Below are 9,277 nucleotides of genomic sequence, written 5' to 3'. Positions count from 1 at the left end.
TTGGTCCTCGCCCACGCCAGCTTGGTCCTCGCCCATGCCAGCTTGGTCCTCGCCCACGCTAGCTTGGTCCTCGCCTACGCTAGCTTGGTCCTCGCCTGCTGCGCCCAATCTGCGAATGAGCCGTCCCCTGAACTCTGGCTCTACACAGCTGAGGGCGCTTGGGTAGTTGCTCAGAACAAATCAAGAGCTCTTGCCTCGCCGCGGACGGCTCACGGACCGCCCGCTGGAACTCTTGCCTCGCCGCGGACGGCGCTCGGGCCGCCCGCTGGAACTCTTGCTTCGCCACGGACGGCTCACGGGCCGCCCGCCTGAACATTGGCCACGCCGCGGACGGCGCTCGGGCCGCCCGCCAGATCTCTAGCTTTCCTATGGACGGCGTTCCAGCTGTCCGTCCTGGACTCTTGCTCGGCGTTAGGCCATGTCCGGTGGTTCTGCCGGTATTTTGATTTCTCGTTTTGTTTACCCTGGCCCTTTTGCCCAGTCGGTTTTTTGTTTCTTGCCCTCCATCCTGTGTTTTGTTTTACCCCCTCCACCCTCCTGGTCAGGTATTTTTATTTTTTTAGGGGACTTCAGGAGCCATCCCCTTAAGAGGGGGCTCTGTCATGGTTTTTGGTGTTTTTGTGAACTCTTGTTTTGTTTCTGGTTTTTTATTAGTTTCTGTGTTCATGCCCTGTCACTCTCCACTTCCCCAGTACTTTTCCTATTATGTCTGCCACGCCCATCTCTCAGCCACGCCATCAGCTCCGCTCTCAGCCACGCCATCAGCGCCGCTCTCAGCCACGCCATCAGCTTCCTCTGCAGAGCTTTCCGGGCTTCCTGAGGAGGTTGAGATCGTCGCTCCTCGCCAGTCCGCCCCACGCCAGGCCGCTCCGGAGGGGGTCGATGGCGCCTCTTCTTCCTCTGCTCCACGGGTGGGTCAATCTGACGCCGCCACCACAGAACCATGGGCGGGTCAGTCGGCCGCCGCCGCCACAGAACCNCATTCTCATTCACCCCTCACTGGATCATTCTGCTTTGCCTGCTCCTTACTGTTCATCCTTGTCATGCCTTCGCTTCTGGTTTTTGGATTTTGTCTTTGTTAAGTTTTGCTGCCACGTCAGCCTTTTGTTTATTTTTTTATGGAATAAATTAGTTTTCTTTATCTTTCACCATGAGTCTGCGTTCTGGGTTCGCCGCCATATCCCCACCCTATGACATCTTAGTACAAAAAACAACAGTTACATTATTTCAGTGTTACGGTTCAGGTGGAAGAAGGACCAGAGTGCAGCGGGTTAAATCCGAAAAAGCTCTTTATTAAAATGACCAAAAACCCTGGAACGTGGCCTAAAGTATTTCCAGCACAAAATACGGAGTCGGTGAACGTCCCACCGGGCATCGCTTAACAACTCCCCCATCCCAGGGAGCTCCACCGACCCCGGATGGCAGAGCGCCATGTCCAGGAGGGCGTGAGCAGCCCAAAAGCGCTCATTGACTTTCCTGGGGTTGGACGAAGAAAACTTGGCACTGCCTCCCTCGGGGTCGGCTCGCACGCCATTAGTACCGACTGAGCCTTACTTGGAGCTGACGGCCTCGGATTTGCGCTTTGCACTCGGCTGTGAACTGCTCCAGCGAAAGCTGTAGATCACGGCCCGATGAAGCCAATAGGACCACATCATCTGCAAAAAGCAGAGACGCAATCCTAAGGTCACCAAAACTGATCCCCTCAACACCTTGGCTGCGCCTAGAAATTCTGTCCATAAACGTTATGAACAGAATCTGTGACAAAGGGCAACCTTGGCGGAGTCCAACTCTCACTGGAAACGAATCCGACTTACTGCCGGCAATATGGACCAAGCTCTGACACCGGTCATATAGGAACCTAACAGCCTGTATTTAGGGAATGCTAGACCTTTAATTGCTTTTGTGTTTCTTTAAGTTAAAATCATACTTCATGGCCTGTCCCTTTATGACGGTAAGTTTCATCCAGTGTAACACATTCCTCCCTCTGCTGACATATGAAAACAATTTGTTTCACAAGTTAAACTTTTTTCCACGGGTGGTGGAGTATAAATATGCCTTGGTAAAATTTCTCTTGTTGCCATGAAAAGAAATATAAAATCTCAAATGACACTTGGAACCATTTATTTAGCATAAATCCTGCTTAGGCCCTAAATGTGCATTCAAACTTCAGCGTGCCACGACACCAAACAAATGATATATGGAATGCAAACTGTATTTACCACCTAAATTGCTTCTCCACAATGCAGAGATGATGACAGAGATTAATCGGCTAAAGAGTTAAATCTTTCCCCCTTCAATATGGTGGCACATCTCGGGCCACACGTTTGCGACTTAAAGGCGGCATTTGTATTCGTGAGGAGCATTTCCTCCCGTCTGCTTTATGATATTACCGCCAGGAGACTGTGAGGAGAGTCTCGTCTCCATGTGTGGGCTCCAATTCAACCACCATCCATTTCCCCCACTATCTTTTTATCATTACACAGTCTAATAAATGGGCTGTGTGCCCTGTGATGGTGCATCATACATCAGACAAAGTGACCTGGGTCAATGCCTTGCCAGCCACCAAGGTTACACTCTCTCACACAGACTTTTGCTGGCTGTTACAGAGAGAGGAAGAATATTTTTCATCTTTTGTCAGCTGGAAATATTCTCTGACAAAGTAATGACCTCTTCCACATCCCTTTTGAATGTCTAACAATGTGTCTTCTAAAGGAAGCGACAAAGGTGTACAACCACAGGGGTTTCTGTGTGGTTATTTTGATCCAGCAGGTCGCCATTAACAGGTGCACTTCAATCGAAGCAGTAGGTTGTTCTTCCCACTGTGGCTGCTTTGTACCAACTTAGGAGATGATTCTACATACACCCACATCAAACGCAAACACCATAATATCACAGAGTTGTAAAACTTGAAAAGTGTGTGTGTCTGTGTGTGAAAAAAATACGTGTAATGATGCTACCTGCACTCTTTTATGCAGAGGAGGCTGAAAGAATTTTTAAACTGGAGGCCTGCCACTTCATTTAGCTTTATTGTGGTGCCTCAGTATGAAACACATACTCACACAGTTGGTCATTTCAACATGAGATTGTGTGATTTTTCAACATGTGATATGCTTGGCAGCGCATGTCGGGCTGTCTCCCTGCGATCTCTCATCTGAGGCGAGAAAATCAGGATTGGCCTCTGAAACTTGACGCGATGATTGGAGCCAGATTGGAACAAGGCCTCCAAATCAGAGGGGCATGCTCTGCTACATTGTTGAGTCGAATCAAGCCTATTATAGCCTGGGATTAAGAATCCCACACAGTGGCAATGAAAGTCCATACTATCTCTTCCTGTTGAAAAATTGTAGAATTACATGACAAAGTCCAGCACAGACAAGCAGACACCACAGAGGACAGTCAATGTCTGTGTCTTCTTTTTAGTCTTTACAGAAAAAGTTGGCACTTTTTAAATGTGATTTTGTGTAAGTTATAAATAATTAATAACTTCCCTGTTGAGGACAGCTTCTTGGACGACTTCAGTTTACAGAAATAGTTCAGCAGGATTGACAAGTTTCATTCATTAAATTTAATATTTAAGTTTTTACACAATCGTAATGTAAAATTAATAGTGATAAATCTGTCTGTGAAATAGAACATGAATCACTATGAAATTTTGGAGATTGGAGGTGTTTTAGAATGGCAGATGATTTTGACTTTGGTCTTGGCCATGTTTGATCTAGCTGTTAGCCTATCGCTTTTGTCAGACTTCAGGTATTAACCGGTAGATATAAATTGTTCATAAGGTCTCACAGAAACCCACTTCAGCATGGCCAAACTATTCCTTTAAGACTTTCTATTAGTCACATGTGCTTTGTATATGTGTGTGTGTTAAAAGATGGGACTGGATCACTCCCTTGGAAAATGGTAATGAGTGTGCCCCTAATAGAAAATCATTATAAGCAACTTCAGCTGATCAAAGAATAGATGTATTTACTGAAGTCCAAGGATGACCAATCCATCAGTAGTTCTCTTAACAGTTGTTCTTCAGATTCTTTCCGTGCAACATGGAGAGGCACAAAGTCCTTATAAATATTCAAACCTGGGTTTAACAGTGAGCTTGTTAACGTTTATAGACTTGTGTATGATCGCATCCAATGAATTATGATAAACTGAGTTGAAAAGAGGAACACAGCTATACAAAAGAAAAATGGTGACCATTTAAGTCTTCAGAGAAGTTGCCATTTATGGGAGTTGTGCAAGTTAAGGTTGGTAAGGTAAAAGTCTTAAAGAAGCCAAACTTACAAACACGGAACCTTAACAGTAAATGGCAGCTGGAAAGTGATTTATATTTTTTACCAAGGAATGTACAAGTTCCTTTCTGGATGTAATTTTGGAAATACATTTTGAGATTCAGGACTTGTTTCCCTTGTAACTGTCTGTCTTACATTTTGACTTTGACATCCAGGAAATTGAAGTTGATTTGCACAGACTTCCTAATATCTTCAGAGTTATCTGAAGTTCCAAGAAACTGCCAGTTCATGTTCTTTTCTCGGGTCCAATTGATGAGGGCCAAAACTCACAGTAAGGGGTCCTCGTTACAACAGAACACAGTATGTTTCCCTGCTTGCTAAAGGGTTACCTAGAATAACAGAGACTCATACAAAGAGAACAAAGAAATATCTCAAGAATCTGCTAGTGAACTGCTCGTATTATTAGCTGAAATTAGACAAAGAAAACAGAACTTGAACAACAATTTCTGTAGGTTTTTAATAGACCCAAATCTTTCTCGACCTCATTTACATGACTCAATATTTGTTTTGCGCATCAAGCAATGTCCCCGCTATATATCACTACTGCACATTAGTATTTGAAAGCATTCCCACAAGAAGCTGAAAAATGCAAAAAATATGTAATAAATTCCACGCTGTCAAGTCTTGATTTACAGGTCAGGTCTGTGTATAGGTGGGTGACTTTGTGTATTCACGCAAGTGCTGGCACGTAGAGTGTGTGAAAATGCCCGTGGTCGTTTTTCATCTCATAGATTAGTTTGTGTTTGTTAGAGCGTGCATGTGTATGCATGTGGGAGTGTGAGAAAGATTCCTCCTGGCCTTTGTTAAGCCAATATCTGTTTTGGTAGTCGTTAATCATAATCTTTGATTACTATGCAGAGATTTTTTCAAATCCTCTAAAGCAGGGGTCACTAAGAAAGTTTGCTCAGGGGCCAGAATATTTAAGCCTAATTAGTCTCTTTAGTGTTATGTTATATTGTATTTATCATTATTTATCTATTATTTTGTTCATTCATATTTATTATTAATATTTAAATTACAGGATGGCACAGTGGCGTAGTGGTTAGAGCTGTTGCCTCCCAGCAAGAAGGTTGCAGGATCGCTTCCCGACCTGAGGCCTTTCTGGGTGGAGTTTGCATGTTCTCCCTGTGCACACGTGGGTTTACTCCGGGTACTCCGGTTTCCTCCCACCCACCAAAAACATGCATGTTAGGTTAATTGATGACTCTAAAATTGTCCCTAGGTGTGAATGGTTGTTTGTCTATAAGTGGCCCTGCAATGGACTTGCGACCTGTCCAGGGTGTCCCCCGCCTCTCGCACAGTGACTGCTGGGGATAGGAGAATGGAGAAGCGGGTAAAGAAGATGGATGGATATTTAAATTACAAACTGTAATTCTGGAGACATGACACACAGAACAATTCTGATTGGCAGGTCATTTGTATCATTTGTATGTGTGTTTAAATGTATATCCAGTCAGAAAATTAGTCATGGAAGAAAAAATGTGACAATCCAAGAAGCTCAAATTTAAAGTTGACTGAAAAATCCACAACTTCAATTGAACCCCACCCCCACCTTCTTAGGGCTAGAAGTGGCCCGCAGACCACCACTTGATGACCATTGCTTTAAAAGGGGGAGTAATTAAGGCCCTGTCTGCACTACTGCTAATTGTTTTAAAAATTGACCATTGCTGCTGCATTTGCACCAATTGTTTATATGTAAAAAATGTTTCTAGGAGATTTTTTAAAAAGCACTTTTCAAATAACAGATTTTTTTTAAACTCCCTCTTTATGGAGGACTGAAAGCAACATAATCAAAAATAAAAGCAGAAATATATATATTTCGCTTTTGCCTTTTCCTTACACATTCCCGCCTCCTCTTTAATTACGTGTGCATTTCTGCCTCAGTATGCAAATGAGGAGGCTGTCTTCTTGGTCCAGCTCCTCTCCTATTGGTCAATAACGAGGAAGGAGCAGGATCCATGAGTAGATTTATTGTTCATGCCTGCGCTCTCGGCCGTTTCAGGAGAACGCCTCATTTGAGAGGAAGTGAAGTCTAGCAGACAAGACATATTTTTGTTTGGGAAAATCTTTAAATAAGCAAATAATTTCCTTCTTTTTGTATTTTATGAGCAGTTGATTTCAACATTATCACTAACTAGTGCGGCTGTATTTTAGTTAGAATCATCAGGACAAAGGGTTTTTTTAAAAAGAAAAAATATCTGTTTAAAAATATTTTATTGATGTGCCTTGGTGTTAAAATTTTTCTGCTTTGTCCTGGTAAAGCACAGGAATAAACAATATATGCTAATTACTTAGGGAGATAAGAAAAGTATCTGAAGCAATGATTAGTGTAAAACTTGAATTTACTTTTTTTTCTGCTTTGGATTTGATTTTAAATCATGCTTCAACTTCAACCTCAATACTTTGTCTCAGTCTCTGCTGTACCTCCTTTTTTAGTCTTTTGTCTCTACCCATTAACATTCAGCTGAAATATCAGGAGCGAGGACACATGAATTATAGCAACCGCAGATTCATCATGGTCTTTTTTTTCTCTCTTTTTCTTCCTTCATGAATTATGGAAAGCCTCCCATGGTACATTTAGTCAAGCCACTAGTAAATTAAATGCAGTGTGCTGCTGTGCCACACAGGAGCAAACAGGCCTAACAGGGATATATTGAATTGCACTGTTGTGGCCAAAACATTTATATATATCCCTTAGTGTTTCCAGGGACCATAACCTTTGTAAAAAGCAGCATTAAGGCATTTATTGGTGGTAATATCAAGCAAAAATATTTTTCTTTCCAATATTAAAAAAAGCACATCGCACATGGAATCCAGCCAACTGAGCCTATTCAACATGACTGATCATTAGGTACTGTAAAATGATGTAAGCACAATAATACCCAAGCAGAGTAATTCAACACAGAATGTTGTAAAATGCAAAGTACTTGACCAGAAGGCAAAACAAAACCATCGACTGACTTTTAAATACTACTTTTCAGATATTAAGATTATAGCCACCTCAGCTTGTGGAGCACAGCCTTCACACTGCTCCATATTTCTCTCCAAAGGCAGGCGCGAATGGGGGATGCTGGCCCTCTTCTTGCCCCCTGATTTATAGTGCTATGGTAGTAAAATGGCAGACTAGGATAACATGGGTGGTAATAAATGACTTTAAGACAGCGACTAGCAGCTGTTAATGCTACAGCTATTAGACTGAAAAATGAAGGGCACCAGTGCTTCCGTCAGATTTATACATTCTCACCATGCCGCGCATTATTGCATGTCATGCTAAAGCGACAATCCATACTTGAGCATTACTTGTCTGCTGGAGCCAAAATTTCCTCCTGCAATTATTAGATCTCAAAATTGCAATCAAGAATCTGGTAAAATCCTTCTGACACAATTATTGTTTATCTGTTTATGTAATTTCAGTTTTTTCAGTGTGACATGTTTTTAGGACTACTGTTTGACAATATTATAGTTGGTGGAAATGATTCCTTCTAACTTTCTGTTTAAATACTGTCTGTCTGTAAGTAAGTAAGTAAAAATGTATTTGTATGGCACATTTCAGCAGCAAGGCATTCAAAGTGCTTTGCATTATAAAAACATCAGTAGAATTACATTACAATTACTATTTTGACTGTCTCAGCTCATGCTTAGATATGTCTGGTTTCGTGATTTTATTTAGATTATCCTATATTTCATTTAGATTATATATGATTGATGTGTTTTTTTTCCTTCTTTTTTGTGTTTCATTATGTATTTGCTGTATTTGATTCTGTTTTTATTTCTGTTGTAAAGCACTTTGGATCGCCTTGTTGATGAAAAGTGCTATATAAATAAATCTCACTTCACTTCACTTCACTTCACTTAACAATCATCAAAAAACATAATTACAATCATCATTACAATCATCCAAAGAAAATCACACAGAAGAACACACTTTAATTTCATTGTTTTATGTATGTATATATATATATATATATATATATATATATATATATATATATATATATGCTTTTAAGTGTAAGGCTGTACATTTAAAAGCCTATATTAAGGTTTTAAGTGCGCCTTATAGTCCGGAAAATACGATATATATATATATATATATATCGTATTTTCCGGACTATAAAAAAGCCTTCAGTTTTCTCAAAAAACAACAGTGTGCCTTATATATTTAAGAAGTTGTAATGTTTTAGTACAACTTTGGTAAACTACAAAGCCACACCGCTTGCAGTATTAAGGCTCAGTTATAGTTGTGCAGGGCTCCGTGCACGGTGCACGGATCTGAGGGAGCGGTGTAGGCATTTAGACAGTACTTGACGCTTACGACAGTGCAGTATCCTAACCAGTACATACCTAACCCTAAACCAAACCTAAACTCAATTCACACCTTAGTCCTAAACCTAACCCCTAACCCAAAAACATAATTTCTCCTCGTGGGGACCAGGCTTTGGTCCCCACAAGGACCAGTTGGTTCTCACAAGGTAGTATATGTTAGGAAAATTGTCCCCACAATGTATCAAATACATGGCCACACACACACACACACACCGAAGCTGAGTGTGTGTGCCTCAGAGAGGAGCAGAGAAAGTTTTTCTGTGTTCCTCAATCTTAACCTCACATTCATTTGACAAAAACACAACACACTGAATGGAATGATATGGGGTCATTTCTACATGCATGTAAAAAAATTAAATTAATTTGATCATTTTGCCTGGTGACCCAAATGTGATGTTTTCTAAACAACAGATCAGAAAAAAAATTTCATTACACAGTGCACTGTCAGGAAACTGTGGAATTGATGCTTACCACAGATTCAAATTTTGAAGCATGCTTTTCGTCTGAAACAGATCTGTCCTTACTACCTAACGCGGTATCTGAAATTCCTACAGATATTTGACATCAAAAACAAATTTATTTGGGCATGTTAAAAACAATAATAAAAAACAGATTAAATGAAGCTCAAACAAAAGATTACTCAACTAAACTAAAAGAAAAAAACA

Source organism: Kryptolebias marmoratus, linkage group LG21, assembly GCF_001649575.2.
Source record: "Kryptolebias marmoratus isolate JLee-2015 linkage group LG21, ASM164957v2, whole genome shotgun sequence".
Lineage (NCBI taxonomy): Eukaryota > Metazoa > Chordata > Actinopteri > Cyprinodontiformes > Rivulidae > Kryptolebias > Kryptolebias marmoratus.
Note: the sequence above shows the minus strand (reverse complement) of the source record.